The sequence below is a fragment of the Heptranchias perlo genome, chromosome 36 (assembly GCF_035084215.1).
Source record: "Heptranchias perlo isolate sHepPer1 chromosome 36, sHepPer1.hap1, whole genome shotgun sequence".
NCBI lineage: Eukaryota > Metazoa > Chordata > Chondrichthyes > Hexanchiformes > Hexanchidae > Heptranchias > Heptranchias perlo.
The window spans coordinates 17778551-17802251 of record NC_090360.1 but is presented as its reverse complement, the minus strand read 5'-3'; the positions used below and the strand labels follow the sequence as shown (position 1 = coordinate 17802251).

At 44.0% G+C, this 23701-nt stretch overlaps 1 protein-coding gene across 2 annotated transcripts in view; it reads left to right on the top strand.

Moving 5' to 3' along the window:
- The first annotated feature begins 22472 nt into the window (after window positions 1–22472).
- Window positions 22473–23701, top strand: part of LOC137304153 (paladin-like) — a 222148-nt gene continuing 220919 nt past the window's right edge. Inside the window, exon 1 of one of the 2 annotated variants that reach the window (XM_067972656.1) lies at window positions 22473–22579. The gene's annotated coding sequence lies outside the window, so the exon portion shown is untranslated. Of the gene's footprint in view, window positions 22580–22797; window positions 23036–23701 lie in introns of those variants that run through there. The other variant, XM_067972655.1, reaches the window with a different exon arrangement.

Sequence of the window (23701 nt, the reverse complement as noted above, 5' to 3'; positions counted from 1 at the left end):
TAAAAGATCCCATGGCACTATTCGAAGACAAGCAGGGGAGTTCTCCCCAGTGTCCTGGCCAATATTTATCCCTCTACCAACATCACTTTAAAAAAAAACAAATTATCTGGTCATTTATCTCATTGCTGTTTGTGGGATCTTGCTGTGCGCAAATTGGCTGCTGTGTTTCCTACATTACAACAGTGACTACACTTCAAAAGTACTTCATTGGCTATAAAGCACTTTGGGACGCCCTGAGGTTGTGAAAGGTGCTATATAAATGCAGTTCTTTCTTCCAATGGTACAGACTCGTCTTCCAAGAGCGCATTTGACGTGCTGCATGTAATTTTCTGACCCGGTTAATTTAATGGTTGGAAAGTCTCGGGCCTGACGTGCCTGCATTCCTCTTATGTCCCCTCAGGGGGCAAAGCTCACTGTGAAATCAGAAATGCAACAGAATCAGTTAATAAAAATAGTAAATATTTCAAAAAGTCCAATTACATTTTTTTTTACATAGGAAGTAAATGACAATATGTCAGAGAAAAAGAGTAAGACAAAAAGGGGAACGTTCTGTGCACCCAGCAAATGATGCTTCACTTTGAAAAATTACATTAAAAGTAAAGGGACAGAAGTGATGTTCACCACTGTTCCACAAGGTGGCGATGTTTCACTCCCCAAAACGTCTCATTTTCAATATTTCTGGGGTATATTTCTCAGGTGTATTTTTGGGGTATATTTCTCAGGTATATTTTTGGGGTATATTTCTCAGGTATATTTTTGGGGTATATTTCTCAGGTATATTTTTGGGGTATATTTCTCAGGTATATTTTTGGGGTATATTTCTCAGGTATATTTTTGGGGTATATTTCTCAGGTGTATTTTTGGGGTATATTTCTCAGGTATATTTTTGGGGTATATTTCTCAGGTATATTTTTGGGGTATATTTCTCAGGTGTATTTTTGGGGTATATTTCTCAGGTATATTTTTGGGGTATATTTCTCAGGTATATTTTTGGGGTATATTTCTCAGGTGTATTTTTGGGGTATATTTCTCAGGTATATTTTTGGGGTATATTTCTCAGGTATATTTTTGGGGTATATTTCTCAGGTATATTTTTGGGGTATATTTCTCAGGTATATTTTTGGGGTATATTTCTCAGGTATATTTCTGGGGTATATTTCTGGTATGTGTTCCTGGGCCATATTTCTGGGGGTGTCACATCCTATGTGACTGTGACGATGATAAACTATCCCTCCTCATCCTTCTCGACCTGTCTGCAGCCTTTGACATGGTTGACCCCACCATCCTCCTCCAATGCCTCTCCTCCATCGTCCAGCTGGGTGGAACTGCGCTCGTCTGGTTCCATTCTTATCTGTCCAGTTGCAGCTAAAGAATTATCTGCAATGGCTTCTCTTCCCGCTCCCGCACCGTTATCTCTGGAGTCCCCCAAGGATCTATTCTTGGCCCCCTCCTATTCCTCATCGACAGGCTGCCCCTCGGCGACATCATCTGAAAACACAACGTCAGATTCCACATGTACGCTGACGACACCCAGCTCTACCTCATCACCACCTCCCTCGACCCCTCCACTGTCTCTCATTTGTCACATTGCTTGTCTGATATCCAGTACTGGAAGAGCAAAAATTTCCTCCAATTAAATACTGGGAAGACCGAAGCCATTGTCTTTGGTCCCCGCTGCAAACTCCGTTCCCTAGCCACCGACTCCATCCCTCTCCCTGGACAATGTCTGAGGCTGAACCTGACCATTCACAACCTTGGCGTCCTATTTGACCCTGAGATGAGCTTCCGACCACACATCCGCTCCATCACCAAGACCACCTACTTCCACCTCCGTAACATCGCCCGTCTCTGTCCCTGCCTCAGCTCATCTGCTGCTGAAACCCTCATCCATGCCTTTGTTACCTCCAGACTGGACTATTCCAATGCTCTCCTGGCCGGCCTCCCATCTTCCACCCACCATAAACTTGAGCTCATCCAAAACTCTGCTGCCCTTATCCTAACTCGCACCAAGTCCCTTTCACCCATCACCCCTGTGCTCACTGACCTACATTGGTTCCCGGTCCAGGAATGCCTCGATTTTAAAATTCTCATCCTCACCCCTCCCTACCTCTGTAACCTCCTTCAGCCCTACAACCCTCTGAGATCTCTGCACTCCTCAAATTCTGGCCTCTTGCGCATCCCCCGATTTTCATCGCTCCACCATTGGCGGCCGTGCCTTCAGCTGCCTGGTCCCTAAACTCTGGAATTCCCTCCCTAAACCTCTCCGCCTCTCTGCCTCTCCTCCTTTAAGATGCTCCTTAAAACCTACATCTTTGACCAAGCTTTTGGTCACTTGTCCTAATACCTCCTTATGTGGCTCAGTGTCAAATTTTGTTCGATAACGCTCCTGTGAAGCATCTTGGGACACTTTACTATGCTATAGTATACAATGCGAGTTGTTGTTGTTGTTGTTGTTGTTGTTGTTGTGGTGGTGGTGTATTTCTGGGGGTATATTTCTGGTATGTGTTCCTGGGGTGTGTTCCTGGGTATATTTCTCAGGTATATTTTTGAGGTATAGTCCTGGAGTATATTTCTTGGGTATGTTGCTGGGACAATTTTTGAGTTGTATTTTCGGAGTATATTTCTAGGGTGTTTCTGGCATATCTTTGGGAGGGTTGTATATTTTTGGGGTACAGTCCTGCGGTATAGTTGCCAACTGATGCTTGGCAGGTTCGTACTAAATTGTTCCTCTGTGCTTTTTCTAATGCGGGCATTGAATTGGTTATTTTAATGCATTAATATGGGAACTCCACTCGAAATTATACCCCAATGTAGCAACTTAGCACATCGCTCCGAAACATCACAAGGCATTTCACATCCAGTCAATTCATGTGACTGTTTCTCACGTAGGAAAACACAGGAGCTGTTTAATGCACAATGTGACCCCAATACGGCAGTGAGATGAATGGGTTCTAGTTCTGGTGCTTGAGGGAATAACACTGATTAGCAGATTGTGATCACTACAAACAGAATATCAGGTCCTTATCTCATTGCTGTTTGTGGGATCTTGCTGTGCGCAAATTTGGCATTTCCTACATTACAACAGTGACTATGCTTCAAAAGTACTTTGTTGACTGTAAAGCACTTTGGGACGTCCTGAGATTGTGAAAGGCACTACATAAATGCAAGTTCTTTCTGGTCTCAGCTGTTGGTTGAGGGATAAATATTAGCCAGGAGACCAGAGAGAACTCCCATTACTCTTCTTCAAATAGTGCCCTGGGATCTCTTATACCCACCCAAAAGGGCCTAGGTTTAATATCTCATCTGAGAGACAGCATCTCCGACGGTGCAGCAATCCCTCAGTACTGCAGTGGAGTGTCAACCTAGATTTTGTGCTCAAGTCCCTAGAGTGGGGCTTGAACCCACAACCTTCTGATTTAGAGGCAAGAATGCTGCCAATTGAGCCAAAACTAATACCTGCCTCTACACTTGAGTGTTTATATTATATAGCTGAGCTCAGTAGGCTACGGAGACTTGCATCCAACGATGAATCTAAGCAGAGGGAGAGTGCCGCACCGAAGTCAGTCTCTCGAAATAGAAAAATAAAAATTAAAAGCAGCTTTTGTGAATTGAGCACTATACATACAGTGAAGGACTGGTTGCTAGGAGACAGTCTGGCAACAATCCTGAGCTTTACGTTTACTCAGAAATGGTCGTTTTCAGCCGCACTCTAAAACTGAATCAGTGATTTAAAGTGGTAACTACACAATGCCATTTGATTTAACCAGGTTGCACTTATAAAATAAATATTTGAATCCACAAACAGATCACAGCCAGAGGCTACGCTGTATCAGGGAGGGAGGTCTTGGGATGTGGAAGTGGGGACAGGATGCACATTTTCCAATGAAAAAATGTGGTAAATTCACCGACTCAGAGCTCCCAGTGGGGAGCCGCACTCAAAGGGATCATCAATCGGGGAATTGGGTCAACAGTGTTGTAAAGAAAGAAAGCCTTGCATTTATATAGCGCCTTTCACATCCACAGGACGTTCCAAAGCGCTTTATAGCCAATGAAGTACCTTTGAAGTGCAGTCACTGTTGTAATGTAGGAAACATGGCGGCCAATTTGCGCACAGCAAGTTCCCACAAACAGCAATGTGACAATGACCAGATAATCTGTTTTAATGATGTTGGTTGAGGGATAAATATTGGCCCAGGATACTGGGGTGAATTCCCCATCTCTTCTTCAAAATAGTGCCATGGGATCTTTTACGTCAACCTGAGAGGACAGACGGGGCCTCGGTTTAACGTCTCATCCGAAAGCCTGTAGCCCCATCTCCGACTCACACTCCCTTTGAGCACGAATCCTTGCTGAGAGCGTAGGATCAGTGAATTTACCTAAAAGTTTATAAGAGATCTTCCCAGAGAAGATTAGCTGTTTTTTTGTTGGTTCTTGGAAAATAAATAAATCAATAATGTTTTCCTTAGACAATGGAGATCAATAAATAAATACCACAGTTAGAATCATAGAATCTTACAGCTCAGAAGCAGGCCATTTGGCCCATCGTGCCTTTGCGGGCTCTTCCCCTGCTCTTTCCCCATGGCCCTGCAATTTTCTCCTCTTCAAGTATTTATCCAATTCCCTTTTGAAAGTTGAATCTGCTTCTACCCCCTTTCAGGCAGCACATTCCAGATCATAACAACTCGCTGCGTAAAAAAAATTCTCCTCATCTTGCCTCTGTTTTTTTTTCAACTAGCTTAAATCCGAGTCCTCTGGTTACCGACCCTTCAGCCAGTGGAAACAGTTTCTCCTTATTTACTCTATCGAAATACAGAAATAAATCATGTAATATGGGTGGGGGAGGGTAGCTCTCTCCTGCCCATCTCTTTAGGGTGGGGCTTTTTATAGCAAAGGCCAAGAAATGTACAAAACAGTTTTCATCCCTTATCTACATCTTTCCCTCTTGACTAAGTATTGCTTTTGGCCCCCACCGTGAAATCTGTACTCTCCCCAACCATTTCACCCTCTTCCCGGACACTGTCTCAGTTTGTTTGTAACCTCGGAGTCCTATTTGACCCCGAGCTGAGTTTCCAACGCCAGATCCTCTCCATCACAGAGACCACCTATTTCCATCTCCATAACATCGCCCGTCTCCACGCCTGCCACAGCCCATCTCCTGCTGAAACCCTCATCCATGCCTTTATCACTTCCAGGCTCTAATATTCCAATGCTCCCCTGGCTGACCTCCCATCATCCACACTCTGTAAACTTCAGCTCATCCAATGTCTGAATCCTACCCCACAGCAAAAGCCACTCACCCATTATCCCTGCCCTCGATGATCTACCCTCATCCATTGGCTTCCAACCCTCCAATGCCTCAACTTAAAATTCTCATCCTTGAGTTGAAATCCCCTCATGGCCATGCCCCTCCCTACCTTTTTAAGCTCCTCCAGCCCTACAACCTCCCCCCCAACCCCGAACTATCTGTTCCTCCGACTCTGGCCTCTTGTGCGTTCCCCCCCCCCCCCCGACCTTTGCCCCACCATTGACAGCCGTGCCTTCAGCTGGCTAGACCCCATGTTCTGGAATTCCCTCCCTAAGTCCCTCCAACTCTCCTTCTTTAAAATCCTCCTTGAAACTCACTGGTAACCGGAAAACAGATAATGGGCCAGAATTTGCTGTGGCAGGGCATCCAACAGCGAGGAAAACTGGGCATTGGGGACCTGAGTGAACAGGGCAAGCAACTGTGCATCTCCTTAACCAGTGAGTTTGAAGGATTGTGAAATAAACAGCGGAAGGACGTGTAAATTAGAGTGGGTGAATTCAATGTGAAATCAGGTACAGAAAGAGAAATAAAGAGAGGGAAAGAAAGATTAGATTAAGAGAGAGAGAAAAGAGATGGAAAGGAAAAGTAAAAAAAAGTTAACATTTTTTAAAATTTGGCTCTTTTAAAATCTCCAACAACAATTAAAATCTGAAGGAATGAGACTCCACACTTGTAATAGTTAATTTTCAGTGCCAGAGCTTCTGATTGGCAGTAATTAACAATCATCACGTTTTTAAAAGGGTACTTACTCTTGTAATGACAAGACTTAACTTTCTGTGGCCAGTTTAGTTCATATTTACCGCGCAGATACAGCGACTTCACGCCTTTCAGTGCATTTCAGTGGTGAGGCAGGCAGCGAGATGCCGTTTTCTTGAAGCTAACGGTGGAGCAGCGCAACTCGGACAGCAACTTTTGGAAATTGTCATTTGACCGCGCATCTGCTCCTCGCCTGAAGTTGCTGCACCATTTACGCATGAATAACGGCGAGTGCCATTAGCCCCACCGTTATTCTGACAGCAAAATCTGGCCCAATATTTTCCTTGCCCATTGGAGCTATTTAAACAAATAAGTACCACAGTTTTATAAAGTGATCTGTCTCGATGAACAGTTCTCATTTTTCAATTCTCAGTATGAACAAAAAAGGTGAATAACCATTTGGAATAAATTACAAACTAGAAAGAATCCACTTTGAAATGTAAATAGTTTTAGCAAATGTAGTAAACCTAAATAATTTTCTCCAGGTAAATTAGCTGAGAAAATGTTGAAGAGGCTCATGCTTCATCTTGAGGAGATTGCCTGGCAGTCCGAAACAACAGAAAAGAAACATGCCTCAGTTTTAATAAACATAAGTTTCATAAATAAACTCCCTATTATATACTGTTTTTCCTGTCACAATTTAGCGTACAAAAAGGTCAAAAGTTCATCCTTCATTTTCTTTCATGTTTTTAGAAAAAAAATACAACAAATGTATTTTTACCTCCAAGCCCCCGAGATGGTTTCCTGCTTTTGTTCTGTCAGTAATTTTCTGTCATTTGGAGTGTAGGGTGAGGGAGCGGAAGAGAGTCTGACACTTTGCGATTGGCGAGCCACGCTGTTATACAGAGAAGCTACAACACAGAAACAAACCATTCGGCCCAACTAATTATGTTGGTGTTCCCTCTCCATGTGAGCAAATAGTCTTAATCACATTCATCCACTCTGTTCCCATATCCCTCTATCTCCTTTTCTTTCATCTAATTTTGAATGTTGATATAGTTTCTGACTCAACCACTAACCCTGGAAGTATTTCACAGATTCACAACTCTCCTGCTCTCTGTTCTAAATCTCTTACAATTAATCTTGTATCTATGGCTCCTCGTTCTGGACTCTTCAACTACCTGAAACAATCTGATTCCATCCAACCTGTTCCATCCTTTCATAATTTTAAACACTTCTATTTTATGACCCTGTAATTATAATAACAAACAAAGCCCATTTTTTGGGTCTTTCCTCGTATATGCATTTCCTAAAACTGGGCTGTACCTTCTCTCAGTAGTCCCAATATCCTTTCTATAATGTGGAGCCCAATGCTGCACACACTACTTTATCTGAGATGTTTTATATAGGTTCATCAGTACCTCTTGGCTTTTATATTCTATACCTCTTGTGATAAAACCTAGAATTCCATTAGCTTTGTTAAGACCTTATCGACCCTTTAACAATTAGGGAATTTGTACCCCCAAATCCCTCTGCTCTTTCCCAGCACCGAGCTCACTTCCATTCAGAGTATAATTACTGCTGTTATTTATTTACCTCATCCTTACTGACATTGAATTCTATCTGCCATCTTTTTAGCCCATTCCCCCTTTTTATCAAGATAGCAATATCCCTTTGCAACTCCCTTCAGTCTTCTAAAGAATTGACTATATCTCCTATTTTGGTCTCATCTGTAAATTTCCTTTGATCTAAAATTCTTAGAATTTATCTCAGAAAACTTTAGAAAGTTCATGGTTTATGTTGTTTTGAAGTTTTTCTGCATAAAGAAAACTCAGTTACCTTAGAAGTTCGATATTTTTTCACGAGATGGGGGGGGAGGGGGGCAGGTCTCACAAACAGCAAGTGCCAGCGTGCTCTGTGAATGTTCATTTGACTCAGTACCGTGGACATGAACAGCAGCCAATCAGGAGAACCATTAAAAAAAGTATTTCAAATTGAGCCTCAGGATGTGACACTTGAGCAGGCCGCTCCAAGAGAATATTTTCCGAGAATTTACCAACAATTCTATAAGTACTTTATTTTGATTTGGCTTTTTTCTCGTGGGATTTTACTTGGTGGAAAATTCAACAGGGCAGCTCAAACCGACTTTTTGACGCAAGTTGATTGATCCGGCTTCTGCTTTTACTGGTGGCTGCTGCCGACTGCTCATTTTTGGTTTGCAAACTTCTCGACTGGTGGTTTCCATACGTAATTGCTGCTCGCTGATGCGTACAGAATCTACCTCTCGAATTGTCCATTTTTAGCTGTTTAATAGATTTGAGCCAATCTGGTGAAAGTGGCAGCACCGAGATCTGTTTGCTCTAGTTCGTCGAGACTTTTTAAATAGACTCTGTAGATTGTTTGCTGTAGTGCGCTGTTTAAATAGATTCTGTTTGCTGAGTAAATAGACTGGTCTATGGATAAGATATCGTTTTCATATATATACTAGTGTAATGGCTCACTGTGCTATATAAATGCAAGTCTTTCTTTTTACGGTTGACAGCAGTTACTTAATGGATATCTTCCTCCCTCTGATAATGTTTAGAATTGTTTTTTGACTGCTCCGTCCGTGCCCTGAGTAAAACGACAATAAGAATGTAATAATTTAGTGCACATCATTAAGAAAATGCAGAGTGTCGACTGACACCACTGTGCCAGCCAATGAGTTGAAGGTGGGGCGGGACTTACGGCAGGACTCACAGCAAACAATGTATTTTACAGCAAATAAAGACTATTTACTCAGCAAACAAAGTCTGTGTAAACAGCGCACTACAGCAAACAATCTACAGAGTCTATTTAAAAAGTCTCTACGAACTAGAGGAAACAGAACTCATGACCAAAACTATAGCAACTTCTCCCGATAAAAGCAGGATTATTCCTCCAGCAAAAGGCAATGTGTGGAGGATAGTTACATACAAATTATGTGCATAAAATCAATCCCAGTCACTTACAGCAGTGCAGTATCCAGGCATGATTGAAGGGGGAATTATCCAATTATCTCCATTCTGGCAGGGAATAGTAGTGCCAAGAAAATGAGAGTGAAGTCTATATATTGTAGAAACTCTGCACACTGAGCAGTGACCTGATCATTTGATTCTTTTGCTTACATTATCATCCCAGCTTGCAGAAGCGAGACCAGGGTCTGAATGATTTTGCCTGCGGTAAAATTGCTGCCCAGTTAGAATGCCAGTGCCAAATTAGTGCTTTGGGCTCATGCCCACTAGGAAGCAGGTTGAGACTGCTCAAGGTTATTTTACACATGCACAGGAGACAATTACTCTGGGCTGGATATGATTCCAGGTCCCAGAGGTAAAAGGCCAGTGTACCAGCCCATTGCTCCATGCAGCCCCACAGGCTCCTCCATTTTAACTGATGGCAGGTTCTGGAGATTAGCTCTGTGTTACAGTGGGCTTAATATTTTTGTATGTGGAAGTGTCAGCCATGGTTCAGTTGGTAGCACTCTCGCCTCTGAGTCAGAAGGTCATGGGTTCAAGTCCCACTACAGAGACATAAGCACATAATCCAGGCTGACAGTCCAGTGCAGTACAGAGGGAGTGCTTCGCTGTCGTAGGTGCTGTCTTTCGGATGAGATGTAAAATCATAGAATGGTTACAGCACGGAAGGAGGCCATTCAGCCATTGAATCCGTGCCCTGTCTGCTCTCTCAGGTGGACATGGCGCTATTCAAAGAAGAGCAGGGGAGTTCTCCTGGTGTCCTGACTAATATTTATCCCTCAAACCAACATCACTAAAAACAGATTATCTGGTCAGTATCTCATTGCTGTGTGTGGGACCTTGCCGTGTGCAAATTTGCTGCCGAATTTCCCTACATTAACAGTAACTATACTTCATTGGCTGTAAAATGCATTGGGACATCCTGAGGTTGTGAAAGGCGCTATATAAATACAAATTCTTTCTTTCTTTGAATGACATGTTGGAATTTATGACCAAAGCAATCGACACTCACCAGATGAAGGATCTGGGGCTGTCCTGCCCTGTGCATTAACAAGGGTGAAATGTAAGGCCACTTTGATATCGGCAGCAGGAATATTTCCCAAGTCATTCATCTCGGCCTTTGTAGATTCTGATCTCTGGCCTCCTACAGTGTGCCTCCTTCTGCCCTCCTCTGCATTGATTTTTCAAAGGTTAATATTCTGCTTGTGTTTTTATTGGTTTCAAGAGCTACCAATTTCCTGTGTGTGTTTTTGTCAATTTCATACAAGATATTTCCACATGCTCGGGTTGTACAGAGTCCATGTTTTAGTACATGTTTCACAGGCGAATGCGGTGAGGGTAATATACAGTTCTATAGATTAAGGTGAGTGGTGCTCGGTTTCAGGGCCAGAGTTATCCCTGACCAGGGGAGGGGGTTGCGATGTTGCATTAGGTTACAGCTGCTGTTGGCATTATGCACAGTGGGGACTATCTCCTCAACAGGTAGCCCTGGGGCTGGTCTGGTTATCAGTTCCTGTTTTCTTTTAATTAAATATTTAACCAAAATATTAAAGTTTCTGCTCCCTGCTGCAGATACATTAGGTTGTTGAGTGCCTCATTTGGTGAAAACTGAGTTCTGGTCATTAAACGTGGGTCTCGTGGTGTGGCTTTGATAGGAGCTAGCCGCCCTCCATTACCCCGTCCTAGTGACCATTCTTCATTTATGAGCCTAGACGATGAGTGACAGTTGGACATTTGACCATGGGGGGAATCACAGCCACAGCTAATCATGTCCTTTCCCAATGTCCCTGCACACAAATATTCCAGAAGGACAAGTGGGACAGCAATCAGGAACCAGAACCCTGGCTGATTTTTCCCCGCCATAGGCCAGGGATACTGAGGTCAATTAGACCCCTCGACTGTTGCTGTAATGAACTCAGTGTCAAATCGGAGGCCTTCTGATCTGTTTGGTTTAATACCACACTAGGCGGAGCACACAGCCCATAAGTCATCAGGGTACCTACTGATGGTTTTCAGTGGTTATAATCACAGTAACTATTGGGTTAAATAACCTGACCATAAATTCTACAGGCCCTGTTTACTTTACAGACCTGGTTCATCTTTAACACATAATTTGGAAACTCAAAATGTGACACGTTTACATTCCATTTAAAGAAATCTGGCTTTGAAATGCTTTTAGATCTGCCTGCTTATGGACATAATATAAACTCCCAAGACAGATTGTAAACTATTTTTAATTAATAATGGGGCCACTGTTGAATTGTATAATGGTAGAGGTGTATTTTTCTTTGGTGTTGAGTGAATCTATTTCCAAACTTGCCCACAGACTGAAGGGTGCAATAGGTCAATTGTCAGTACATCAGGGATCATTGTGCAGAACCTGGGAATCACTTCTCCGTGAGAAATCATAGAATCATAGAATGATACAGCAAGGAAGGCGGACATTCGGCCCATCGTGCCTGTGCTGGCTCTTAGAAAGAGCGATCCAATTAGTCCCACTCCCCACCACTTTCCCCATAGCCCTGCAGAATTTTTCCATTTTAAGTATTTATCCAATTGCCTTTTGAAAGTTGCTATTCCAAAACATAAAAATAACATTACTTAACTTCACTACATTGTGAATTAAATAGAAAAAAGAAAATGAGATAATCTTTTAAGCCCGTGCGTATTTTTTCCGTCCTGCTGCGTGACCGAGCTTTGAGCTGGCCGGTCACCTGAAGGATCCTTCACTCATTCCCACTGTGGCACGCTGTCTCTGGTCAACTGCATGACAATGACTGCAGACTGATCCCTCAGAGGACTCGAGGGAGCTCTGAATGGGCACAGCACAAAGCTACAAGGTGGAGGGTTGCATGGTGGCAAGCACACGAATTAGAGCCAATCTGCTCTGCCAACTGGCCTGGGTATATGATGGAGTAACATAAAGATAGAACAACTTGCATTTATATAGCGCCTTTCATGACCTCAGCACGTTCCAAACCACTTTATAGCCAATGACATACTTTTGAAGTGTCGTCACTGTTGTAATAAAGGAAAATGCAGCAGCGAATTTGCAAGTTCCCGCTAATATAATGACCAGATAATCTGTTTTTAGTGATGTTGGTTGAGGGATAAATATTGGCCAGGACATCAGGGAGAACTCCCCGGCTCTTCTTCAAATAGTGCCATGGGATCTATTACATCCATCTGACAGGGCAGACAGAGCCTCAGTTTAACATCTCATCTGAAAGATGGCACCTCCAACTGTGCAGCACTCCCTCAGTACTGCACTGGAGTGTCAGCCTAGATTATGTGCTCAAGTCCCTGGAGTGGGACTTGAACCTACAAACTTCTGCCTCAGAGGTGAGAAGGCTACTACTGAGCCATGGTCGAAACCTAATGGAGCGGTAACAGCTATGCATTGTCCGAATGTGCCATTCTCTGGCTGATGTGCCACAGTCTAGCCATGGTGCTGTGGACAAGTTATGAACAAAAGCTCTTTTACACCCAGAATGTTGAAGATAGGATCTTGACATCTCAGCAGGGACTCTTTGAGGTCAAAGGAAGATTTGATAAGATTGAGATCCGATTAGCTGATTGGGAGGTTGATGATGTGACCTCATAGACTGGTGAGACGGTCAAGATAGTGAGCTAAACAGAGATCAGGGAAGTTGATAAATTGTGACGAAGTTGGGTGCTTAGTTAGTTGTAATGAACTGCTGCTACGGAAACTTTTTGCAGACGGTGACTCAAGGATAATTGTTTTTTAAAAAAGCGTGATCTAGTAGTGCTGGTTTTGAAAAAAGACTTGTTTGATGTGCTATCCTTTTGTATCTAATTTGTCATTGCAGCTGTGTGACCAGGTGACAGTGTGTGGTTTTTGCAGCATTTGGACAAGTTACTGTTGATAATGCCCTTGCAGTGGTATTTGGCCCAGAGATTGGTGATAACGTGAGGTTACTAACTAAATGTCATGGGGCGATTCAGGTTTATTCCTGTTTACCAGAATTTAGACCATTTCATGTGTAGACGTTCCTGACCTTTAAAGAAACAATAATGCACACGCTCTCGACTTGTGTGTCCTAAACATAGTGGGCACCAAGTAGCACTGGGAGCTGAAGCCTCAGCAACATTGATAGAGACAAACAAACAAATGGGCTAGGAAGTCCCATTGCAAACAATCTTACTGCCTACGGTGGATGAGATATATAGGATGCCCAAGGGCCAATTCCAGTCCATGTTCACCAACTTCTTGGCTGATTCAGGATTGACCAAGGATCTGATCCAGAGATCTTCACAACCCTCTGGAGAGTTCAGAAAGCTGAGTGCTGTGGGGCACATGACATTATGAAGCTATGGCAATCTAGAGAGTAATGGTTGGGTATTAGCAGGTGAGCAAGCTGAGGCACATTTTCCAACAGCTTTATAGGCCCCAGTCAAAGGTGGTTAATATGCCTAACAGAGAATCTCAAGTAGATTGCTGTGATATGACTGTAGGTGCTAAGCGAGGATCATAAGTGTAAGAGTTTTTATGGGATTGCAATATGAGATGGCTCTGTCAGCCTCTGGTCAAACTGCAGGTGGTGGGACATTCTAGAATGGGAAGTCTAGCTTGAGTGGATAACATTGCCTGTGATTCCCTGGGTGCATGGTTTGCCTTATCCATGGAATGCGTTAATCCAAAGAATGAAGGTGTGTGTTTACTGTTATAGTCACTCATAGTGGAGAAATGAGAAGTTATGAGACAATGGGTAGAATTCTCCTCACTGATTAGAAATGGGGGGAAAATCTACCCAATATCATAAGGCAAACATTTACGGTTCAAGGTAGGGCCCAAACTTATCAAGTGGAGGAAAGGTAAAATACAGATGATATCTCTCCAGCCTGGGACATTTATTTGTGCCCTTTATTTAACAAACCAAAGTGATCTGAGGAATGACCACATTAACTCCAGCACAGATAGGAGCAGTATTGGATAGAGAGTTGACCTCTTTCTGAAGGCCAACGAGTGGGACAGTGTTTTGTTTGTACGTTACCAGATTTGCAGAAGATCAAATCCACCATGTTTCAAGGCCAGACATGGAAGGATTATTGACCAGGCACTGAGATAGATTCCATTTGAGCATAGGTTGAAGGATCCTGGAGGCTTGCAAGGGGATCCCATTGGGGTGTGAGAGATCATGGGGGGATTTCTCCTCTGCAAGGGGAATCCTATTGGGAGCCCGCTGTGCATATGTAATGAGCTCCGACCCAGGAAAGTGGGTTGGGCTGGGGTGGATAACTGAAGGGTGGGCGGAGTCCCTTCCTACTGTAACTCCGCCTCTAAGAGGAGAATTGTCCCGCTAATATCTGCCCCTCTGGTTCTGGCCGTGTTGCATGCCACCAGCACAGCTTGAGAGGAGATTTGATAGAGGTGTACAAAATCATGAAGGGTCTGGACAGACTAGATAGAGAGAAACTCTTCCCATTGGCGGAAGGGTCGAGAACCAGAGGACACAGATTTAAGGTGACTGGCAAAAGAACCAAAGGCGGCATGAGGAAAAACTTTTTTTAAGCAGCGAGTGGTTATGATCTGGAATGCACTACCTGAAAGAGTGGTGGAAGCAGATTCAATCGTGGCTTTCAAAAGGGACTTGAAGGGAAAAAATTTGCAGGGCTACGGGGAAAGGACGGGGGAGTGGGATTAACTGGATTGCTCTTGCAGACAGCCGGCATGGGCTCGACGGGCTGAATGGCCTCCTTCTGTGCTGTAACCATTCTATGATTCCATGCCACGAATTCTGAATTCATTGACTTCCTACCATGTTCTTCCTCTCACTCTATGTTAAAATATATTTTCTTCAATTGAAGCACCGTTTCCTTCAGGCAGTGAATAGTCTAAAGCATCAACATTTCCAGAGGGTCCCCATGCGGAAAAGTTTGCAAACCTTTACGCTATGTGGCACTGCGTACACTTACTTGATTGATTTGTAAATTTCCCGGCTTTTTTTCTATCTGATTCCCTACAATAAATTAGAGACAAAGGATGTTAGGGAAATACAGACCTGAAATTATGAGACTCAGCACAGACCAGAAATAGAATCTGGGACCGTCCGTATGGCTTCGTAATGCACTGGGCAGGGCCTTCACCCACTAGGTTGTTGGAGCTACTTCACAAAGGATGTCTTTTAATTTTGTTGGGAATTCTTGAAAGTGCACACATTCTGGAGGAAGTTATTAAGGAACCCAACTAAATAGGCAGGTGGTAGAGTGAAACTCTGCAGATTAAACAATAAAATCTCAAACAGTTTGAACACCCAGAAGGAGGCAAGATGTCTGTACAAAAAAAGGGTAGTCAAGGAAACGGTGCATTACAGAGCAAGATCAAAGAATCTGACATTTCCTTCCCTTCCCTGGCCCTAATATTTGATGGTAGGTGAGGAAAGGTGACTGATGCACTCACTGGATGTGGCAGTAAAGACTGTGAGAGGCCCAGTGAGCCTAAAAGTGAGAAGCCATTCTCCGCTCTTGTCGTTACAAGGCTCCTGAATGACAGCAGGAACAATAAACAAGAGCCATGGATCTCGGGTAAGAAAGAAAGAACTTGGATTTATATCGTGTCTTCCACGACCTCAGGACGTCACAAAGCGCATTACAGCCAATGAAATACTTTTGAAATGCAGGCACTGTTGTAATGTAGGAAACGCGGCAGCCAATTTGCGCACAGCAAGATCCCACAAACAGCAACAAAATAAGTGACCAGATAAACTGTTTTTTAGTAGTGTTGATTGATGATTAAATATTGGTCAGGACACCGGGGAGAACTCCCCTACTCTTCTTTGAATAGTGCCGTGGAATCTATTAATTCCACCTGAGAGGGCAGACAGGGCCTGGGTTTAACGTTTCATCCGACAGTGCAGCACTCCCTCAGTAATGCACAGGGAGTGTTGGAGTGAGAGCAAACACCAGCCCTCAAATCATGCCCACTTCCACTCGGAGTTTGCCGGATAGCAATCAGGATGTGGAGCGCTGGCCATTTTATTCCTCCCCCTCCTTACTCTAAGGGTACTGAGGCCAAAGGTAGCAGCGTGACTGTTACCCTGGATGAATATCTGCTAAATCAGCACCGGTCCGGATCAAAGCTGGGATCTTCTGCATAGCTCAGCTCGACATTGCCTTCACCAGCTGACCCATGGGGAAGGGAGAGTCCATCATTACTTTTAGAGTTTATTAATAGTTAAGCGTTTGGATTATTTTTGGAGGCAGTTCTCGGTCATTAAATAACATTTTGCAAATCAAATTTAAAGAAGTTCTCTCTCTTTTACCCTCAGGCACTGCCTTGTGTAGGGATAAGATTATACATACTGACTACCCTCTGGTACCTTCCCTCCATCGCCATTCTCTCCATGTGTCCCTTCACAGTGTGTGATGATGGGCTATCCAACTATAGGGAGGCATCTCCTCCAAAGCAGAGCCAGTCTCCACCCTATGGCCGAGATTGGCTAAGACCACAGATCAGGGATTTGACCCTGGACCGTGCGGTTTACTGCCACAACACAAGGTGATTTAGGCATTGCACCAGGGGGTTCTGCAGAGACCTATTCCTATTGACTGCACCCAGCACCCCTGCACTGCAGAGCACCAAAATGGAGAGGTCCCATCTCTGATTCACCACATTTTCTTTTTCATTTGTTCTCAGGATATGGGGAGTGCTGGTAAGCCATATTTATTGCCTATCCCTAGTTGCCCTGAGAAGGTGGTGGTGGGCCTTTTCTCATGAGTAGTGACTGCTTCATTTTACAATAGAATAGCATGTTGGACCACTTCAGAGGGCATTAAGAGTCAACCATGTATTTTTTTTTATTCGTTCATGGGATGTGGGTGTCGCTGGCAAGGCCAGCATTTATTGCCCATCCCTAATTGCACCTTGAGAAGGTGGTGGTGAGCCGCCTTCTTGAACCGCTGCAGTCCATGCGGTGAAGGTTCTCCCACAGTGCTGTTAGGAAGGGAGTTCCAGGATTTTGACCCAGCAACGATGAAGGAACGGCGATATATTTCCAAGTCGGGATGGTGTGTGACTTGGAGGGGAACATGCAGGTAGTGTTGTTCCCATGTGCCTGCTGCTCTTGTCCTTCTAGGTGGTAGAGGTCGCGGGTTTGGGAGGTGCTGTCGAAGAAGCCTTGGCGAGTTGTTGCAGTGAATTCTGTGGATGGTACATGCTGCAGCCATGGTGCGCCTGTGGTGGAGGGAGTGAATGTTTAGGGTGGTGGATGGGGTGCCAATCAAGCTGGCTGCATTGTCCTGGATGGTGTCGAGCTTCTTGAGTGTTGTTGGAGCTGCACTCATCCAGGCAAGTGGAGAGTATTCCATTACACTCCTGACTTGTGCCTTGTAGATGGTGGAAAGGCTTTGGGGAATCAGGAGGTGAGTCACTTGCTACAGAATACCCAGTCTCTGACCTGCTCTTGTAGTCACAGTATTTATGTGGCTGGTCCAGTTTCTGGTCAATGGTAACCCCCAGGATGTTGATGGTGGGGGATTCGACGATGGTAATGCCGTTGAATATCAAGTGGAGGTGGTTAGACTCTCTCTAGTTGGAGATGGTCATTGCCTGGCACTTGTCTGGCGCAAATGTCGTCCAGGTCTTGCTGCATGCGGGCATGGACTGCTTCATTATCTGAGGGATTGCGAATGGAACTGAACACTGTGCAATCATCAGTGAACATCCCCATTTCTGACCTTATGATGGAGGGAAGGTCATTGATGAAGCAGCTGATGATGGTTGGGCCTAAGACACTGCCCTGAGGAACTCCTGCAGCAATGTCCTGGGGCTGTATGTGTGGAGTAGAATCAAATGTAGGGTCAGGTGGGTGGGAGCAAATTCCCTGAAGGACATTATTGGACCCGGAGTTAGGCCATAAATCACCAGGTTTATTGAATTCAATTGCACGGCTTGCCACTGGGGGATTGCAAACTCCTGACCTTTGAATTACTAGTCCACGAACCATAACCACTACACTACCAGATCCGATATGATGGCAGTTACTTGATCTCAGCTCGAGCTATTTCATTGTAGGGAGATGCTGAGCTAAGGCCAAATCCTTTCCCAGGGGTACAATGGAACAGGAGCAGGCCTTTCAGCCCCTGGAGCCTGCTCCGCCATTCAATTAGATCATGCCTGATCTGTGCTTCAACTCCATTTTACCCGCCTTATCTCCATATCCCTTTAAACCCTTATCCAACAAAAATCGAATGATCTCAGTCTTGAAAGCTCCAATTGACCCAATTCCATAGGTAAGGAGAGAATGACAGAGATTAACTCACCCCAGGGTGAGTATGTGCATCTCCTTGTTCCAGTTGCACAGCAGCATTGACCGAGTCCTGAGACCAGATTTCTTAATTAGTGGCGTTAAAACAACCCTCAGCAGTATATCTAGCCTCCATTATGAAATTACTAGTTCGTTGCCTCTCAGTTGGGGATAGTATGTGACACAGGGAAAGAGCGAGCCTCCATTGTGAAATTACTAGTTTGTTGCCTCTCAGTTGGGGATAGTATGTGACACAGGGAAAGAGATGAAAAATGCCTTAAAAAGAGGAAGTCATCTTTTCAATCACGAAAATTGTAATAGTTATGAGACACCAAAAAGCAGATTTTTATTATGTGGAGATTTTTATTGACAGAGGATCAATTCCATGGGGACTTTTAAAAAAATCATTCTGGGGATATGGGCAAGGCCGGCATTTATTGCTCATCCCTAGTTGCCCCTTGAGAAGGTGGTGATGAGCCTTCTTCTTGAACCACCGCAGTCCGTGTGGTGAAGGTGCTCCCACAGCTGTTAGGTCGAGTTCCAGGATTTTGACCTCGCGGCGATGAAGGAACTGGTTATCCTTTATTGTCCTTTCCAAGTGCCTGTTAGAATTCTAAGAAGTTTCTCCTTGTCTTCTCCTGTGCTGTGTTCATTATGACCTTGTGACCTGAGAGATGGTATTCAGCTCGTTTTGTGTCTCTTCAAAACTGGTTCCTCTCTGTGGGCAGGAACTCTGATTGAGATCTCCCGTCTCATTGTTTGACAATTGCCTCAGTGAGGAAGTTTAGTTCTGCATCAAGGAGACGCCCATTGAACTGCTGCCTACTTTGCACCTGACCTTTGACATTTGTACTTATGTAACGCAACTTTGTGCAACTTTTATAAGGCGTACCCTAAATGGAATGTACAAAAGTTGCAATGATAGAACTTGCCCCAATGTGCCGAGGCTGAAGAGAACAAAAAATTTGTGCATTAGAAATGGTAATCTTAAACAGGAAGGGGAAAAATAGACCCAAATGTTCATTAACCACTCATTGTGCAGCAGCACTTTGATCATAATCAACATGAATGGAACAATTTACTGGATTCATTTGGTTTTGTATTGTTATATGGTGCATTTCCTGTAAACGTCACACTTACTTCCTGTCACACTTCTGTCGTCACACTTTAACTTATCCTCTGACTCACTGCGAGCAACGCCGTGGGAGGTCTTCTGGTATTATCCAATAAAATACGAGGTGCAGCTGTTTTAAGGGGTAATTCTATGATTGCATGCTCACCGTAGTCCCGATTCTCGGACCCGTGCTTCCTGCAACAGGGGATCCCCACTGGAAATGTAGAAATGCATAAAGAGTTACTTGACCATAGTAAAGAAGAAATGCATGATGGATATTTGACCAATGTTAACTCCTTGGCTCCCATAATGGGGTAGCTACAGCACACACACATAGAAAGACACAATTGTGTAATTACATTTAAGCCTTGGTATGTTGATAATTAAGTTGGCTGTGCAGGTGCTTGGTACTGTCTGCACCCCCCCCCCCCCCGCCCCGAGCAGATAAGGGTATTGCTGACTATAAAATATAATGAGAATACAGTTTCTTGAGAGGCCATGTGGCCTTGAGACTGACTTCAGCCCTACTGATAACCAGCTTTAGAATTTAGGGAGGATAATGTTCTCAGGCCTACGAGGCCTACGTGCCAAAACAGGAATGAGCTATGGATGTCCAGAGGAGGCAGGCTCACTACTTGATTGACCAACTACCTGAACCCCTGAACCAATAAAGAATGTACATCTACACCCATATTCTATGACAGGTGGGCATTGCTAATTAAACTGTATAAATGTGAACTGTTTCCTTTGTTCAGTGAAGAGGTTGTTCTGACCATTGTTCCGAATACAGCTTCCCTTGTATATAAGTCAATTAAAGTAAAACTTTTCCCTTTGTGATACTGGTCTGAGTGTGTTAGTGCATTGGTATAGTGTTAAGTTTTTGACAGAAGTGTGGGATTGAGGATCACCCCCTTAACGTACTCCTAAAACACCATGGGGTAACTTTTCTGCTTCCAGTGCAGAACTTCGTAAGACTGGACTCCATTTTGGTCAGCGAGTGATTCACGGCCCTCTGATTTTCATGCCCATATTCCTAATGCACTCTTTTAGTCATAGAATCTTACACCACAGAAGGAGGCCATTTGGCCCACGTGCTTGTGTTGGATCTCTGAAAGAGCTATCCAATTAGTCCCACTCCCCTGCCCTTTCCCCAAAGCCCTTCAAATTCTTTACTTTTCAAATATTTATCCAATTCCCTTTTGAAAATTGCTATTGAATCTGCTTCCACTGCCCTTGTTCAGGCAGCGCATTCCAGATCATAATAACTTGCTGCATAAAAACATTTCTCCTCATCAGCCGTCCGGTTCTTTTGCCAATGATCTTAAATCTGTGTCCTCTACAGTTTCTTCTTATTTACTCTGTTAAAACACCTCATAATTTTGAACACCTCTATTAAATCTTCCCTTAACCTTCCCTGCTCTAAGGAGAAGAATTCCAGCTTCTCCAGTCTCTGAAGTCCCTCATTCATAGTATCGTTCTAGTAAATCTCCTCTGCATCCTCTCCAAAGGGTGTGAAGTTGCCGGGAGTCACTAAATTATAATATTTACCTCATTGCTTGTGTGGATTCCATTCCTGCGTCACCGTTGAACATCCAAGGGTTGGATTCCTGCAGATTCTCCCCATCGTTCATCGTAACTTCGGCATAAAACCCGGAGAAACTGCGTAAGCGGCCGTTTACACTGCTTCTCCCGGGGGTTAGGGCATGAGATCGGAAGAATCTCCGCAGAATAAAATAATGAAAGGGCTGGATTGCGTGCCTATTGATAGATTATTCCAGTTTGACAGATTGGGGAGGACCAGGGGACATGCATTTAAACTGCACTGAAGTAGGAATAGACTGAATGTTAGGCAGTTCTTCTTTTCCCAGGGAGCCTCGGGAATGCGTTGCTCACTGGGCGGTGGGAGCAGACTCTCTGCAAGCTTTCAATGGGGAGTTGGGCCGGCTCTTGGCTGGGGCAGCGATCGCGTCATATAGAAGGTAAGTGGATTAGCAGACAATGGTCATTGTGATCTCCTGAACTGGATTCGATCGGCTGAGGGGGGTCAGAGAGGAATTTTCCAGATTTTTAATTTCCTTATTGGCACTGGGTTTTTCAACGTTTTTTTTGCCTCTCCCAGAAGATTACATGGGGAGGGGGGGGGGGGTGTAAGGAAATGTTTAGTCCTGATGCTCCAGCCATCTTGGTCTGGGGTAGGCTTGATGGACCAACTGGTCTTTTCCTGCCCATCAATTTTCTTGGCGATCTTGCTGGATTGTACTGAGGTTTGAATATGGAGTGAGACAGGGATTGGGCTCAGCTCTCATGTCCTCCACAGGGGGAGATTTTAGAAAGAGCGTTAGGAACAGTAGGTTTACAATACACAATAGATGGTGCACTTACATAATGTACAATACAAGAACCTTCTCTGTAAATATGCACTTACGATTGAATTTGGACTGATATATTAATAATATTATGTGTTTATCTATAATATCAAATCCCCTTCTGCCTGTTCAATGAGGATTCCATTGCACTATTCAAGGAAGAGTTGTCCATGTATCTTAGTCAATATTCCTCCCTCAACCAGTACTACCAACAAACAGATTAACTGGTCATTCATCTCATTTGTGCTTTGTGCGAACTTGCTGTGCCTAACACTAACTCCCGGAATTGCCTATATAAATGACTGCACTTCAATAAAAACACCATTCAGTTGGTTGTGAAGTGCCTCGGGATGTCCTTAGAGTGTTGTATGGATTCAAGTTCTATCTTTCCAAATAATAATTCATCACAATTATAACTGGCAATCTCCCAAATGTTGGTAAATATGTTGCAGTTTGTATTGGCTGATGAATATTATTAACGATCAGTATGATTTGGGAAAGGGTTCACATTCGAAACATTAACCTGTCTTTTTTTACTTTTCAGCTGAGGACTGACCAGCCGTGCCCAGCATTTTCTGTTTTTACTTCAGATTGTACAACATACAGTAAAAGTTCCATAATCCACGAGGCTGCAGAATTGCAACAGCATCACTGAGAGTCGATCTTCCTGTACACGGATCGGATCGCTGCTGGCAGCAGACTTGGGAGGACCTGTCATGTAATAGAGGCAGCAGGTTTGTCTGAGGCAAGCCTCTCATCCGTGCTATTTAAAACAGGAAGAGACTTCTACAGACTGTTGGCTTGACAGCAAAAACTTCCAATTGCAAGAAGCAGTGGCTGTAAGTATTAACACTGAGGGGCTGTCTGTGTGAGAAGGATTTGCAGCCTCATTTCACTGTGCTGTGGGTAGATTGGGTGTTGCCAGGAGCCAACCTGCGATTGGCAGGGCAGTTGATGAATTCTACTTTGCAAGGGCACGCCCTCATATCCTCCGGTGTTGAGTCTTGCTTAATGTTAGTGTGCATGTGTGTGTGTACATGTGTGTGTGTGTACATGTGTGTGTGTGTGTGCAGAGAGCGGGTGACAGTGTGCACTAGGCTCCTTGTGCCGATGAAAGTATCTAGACTTTACTATGACCAGCCCTCCAGCTTCACAGACGTGCTGACTGGGATTCTATCGAGATGCTGTAAAGACTGTGCCTTTTCAGATCCGAAATCTTTTCAACGCGACCAGTTCTGTTAAAGGACTGAGCTGTTAAAGGGAACTGAATGTTTGCTGCAAAACCAGTAGCTCAGGTAACCAAAAGAAAAACAATTTTCTGTTTCTCCTTTAACTGATGATTGAACTGGTAGTTGGTCTGGGTTCGAACTCTGCCACTGACTTTCATGCAACAGTGATTAATGTTATATGCAAAAAGGGAAGTGAGTAAAATATAAAACACTTCAAAGCACGTGGTACTGCTCAGGAACTAGTATGTGTTCAAATGGATAAGTGCACTAATAGTGTTATTTAAGATGTGGAGATGCCGGTGATGGACTGGGGTGGACAAATGTAAGGAATCTTACAACACCAGGTTATAGTCCAACAATTTTATTTTAAAATCACAAGCTTTCGGAGATTATCCCCTTCGTCAGGTGACGAAGGGGATAATCTCCGAAAGCTTGTGATTTTAAAATAAAATTGTTGGACTATAACATAATGTTATTTAATGCAAAGGCTTCCCTAATGGTTCAACTGGTGTAAGTGAGTAACACACACCAGATGATACCAGTCTGTTGCATCTGATCTGTGCTGGGGTTAGCTGACCTTAGCTGAATGGTGGCACAGGTGCTACAATTCGGCCTCAGCGCTGCTGAGCTAGGGAGAGGGGGAAAAAATATCACCCAGGGCTTCTGCTAAGCATGTCAGCTGTGGCTCAGTGGTAGCACTCTTGCAGCTGCATCAGAAGGCTGTGGGTGTAA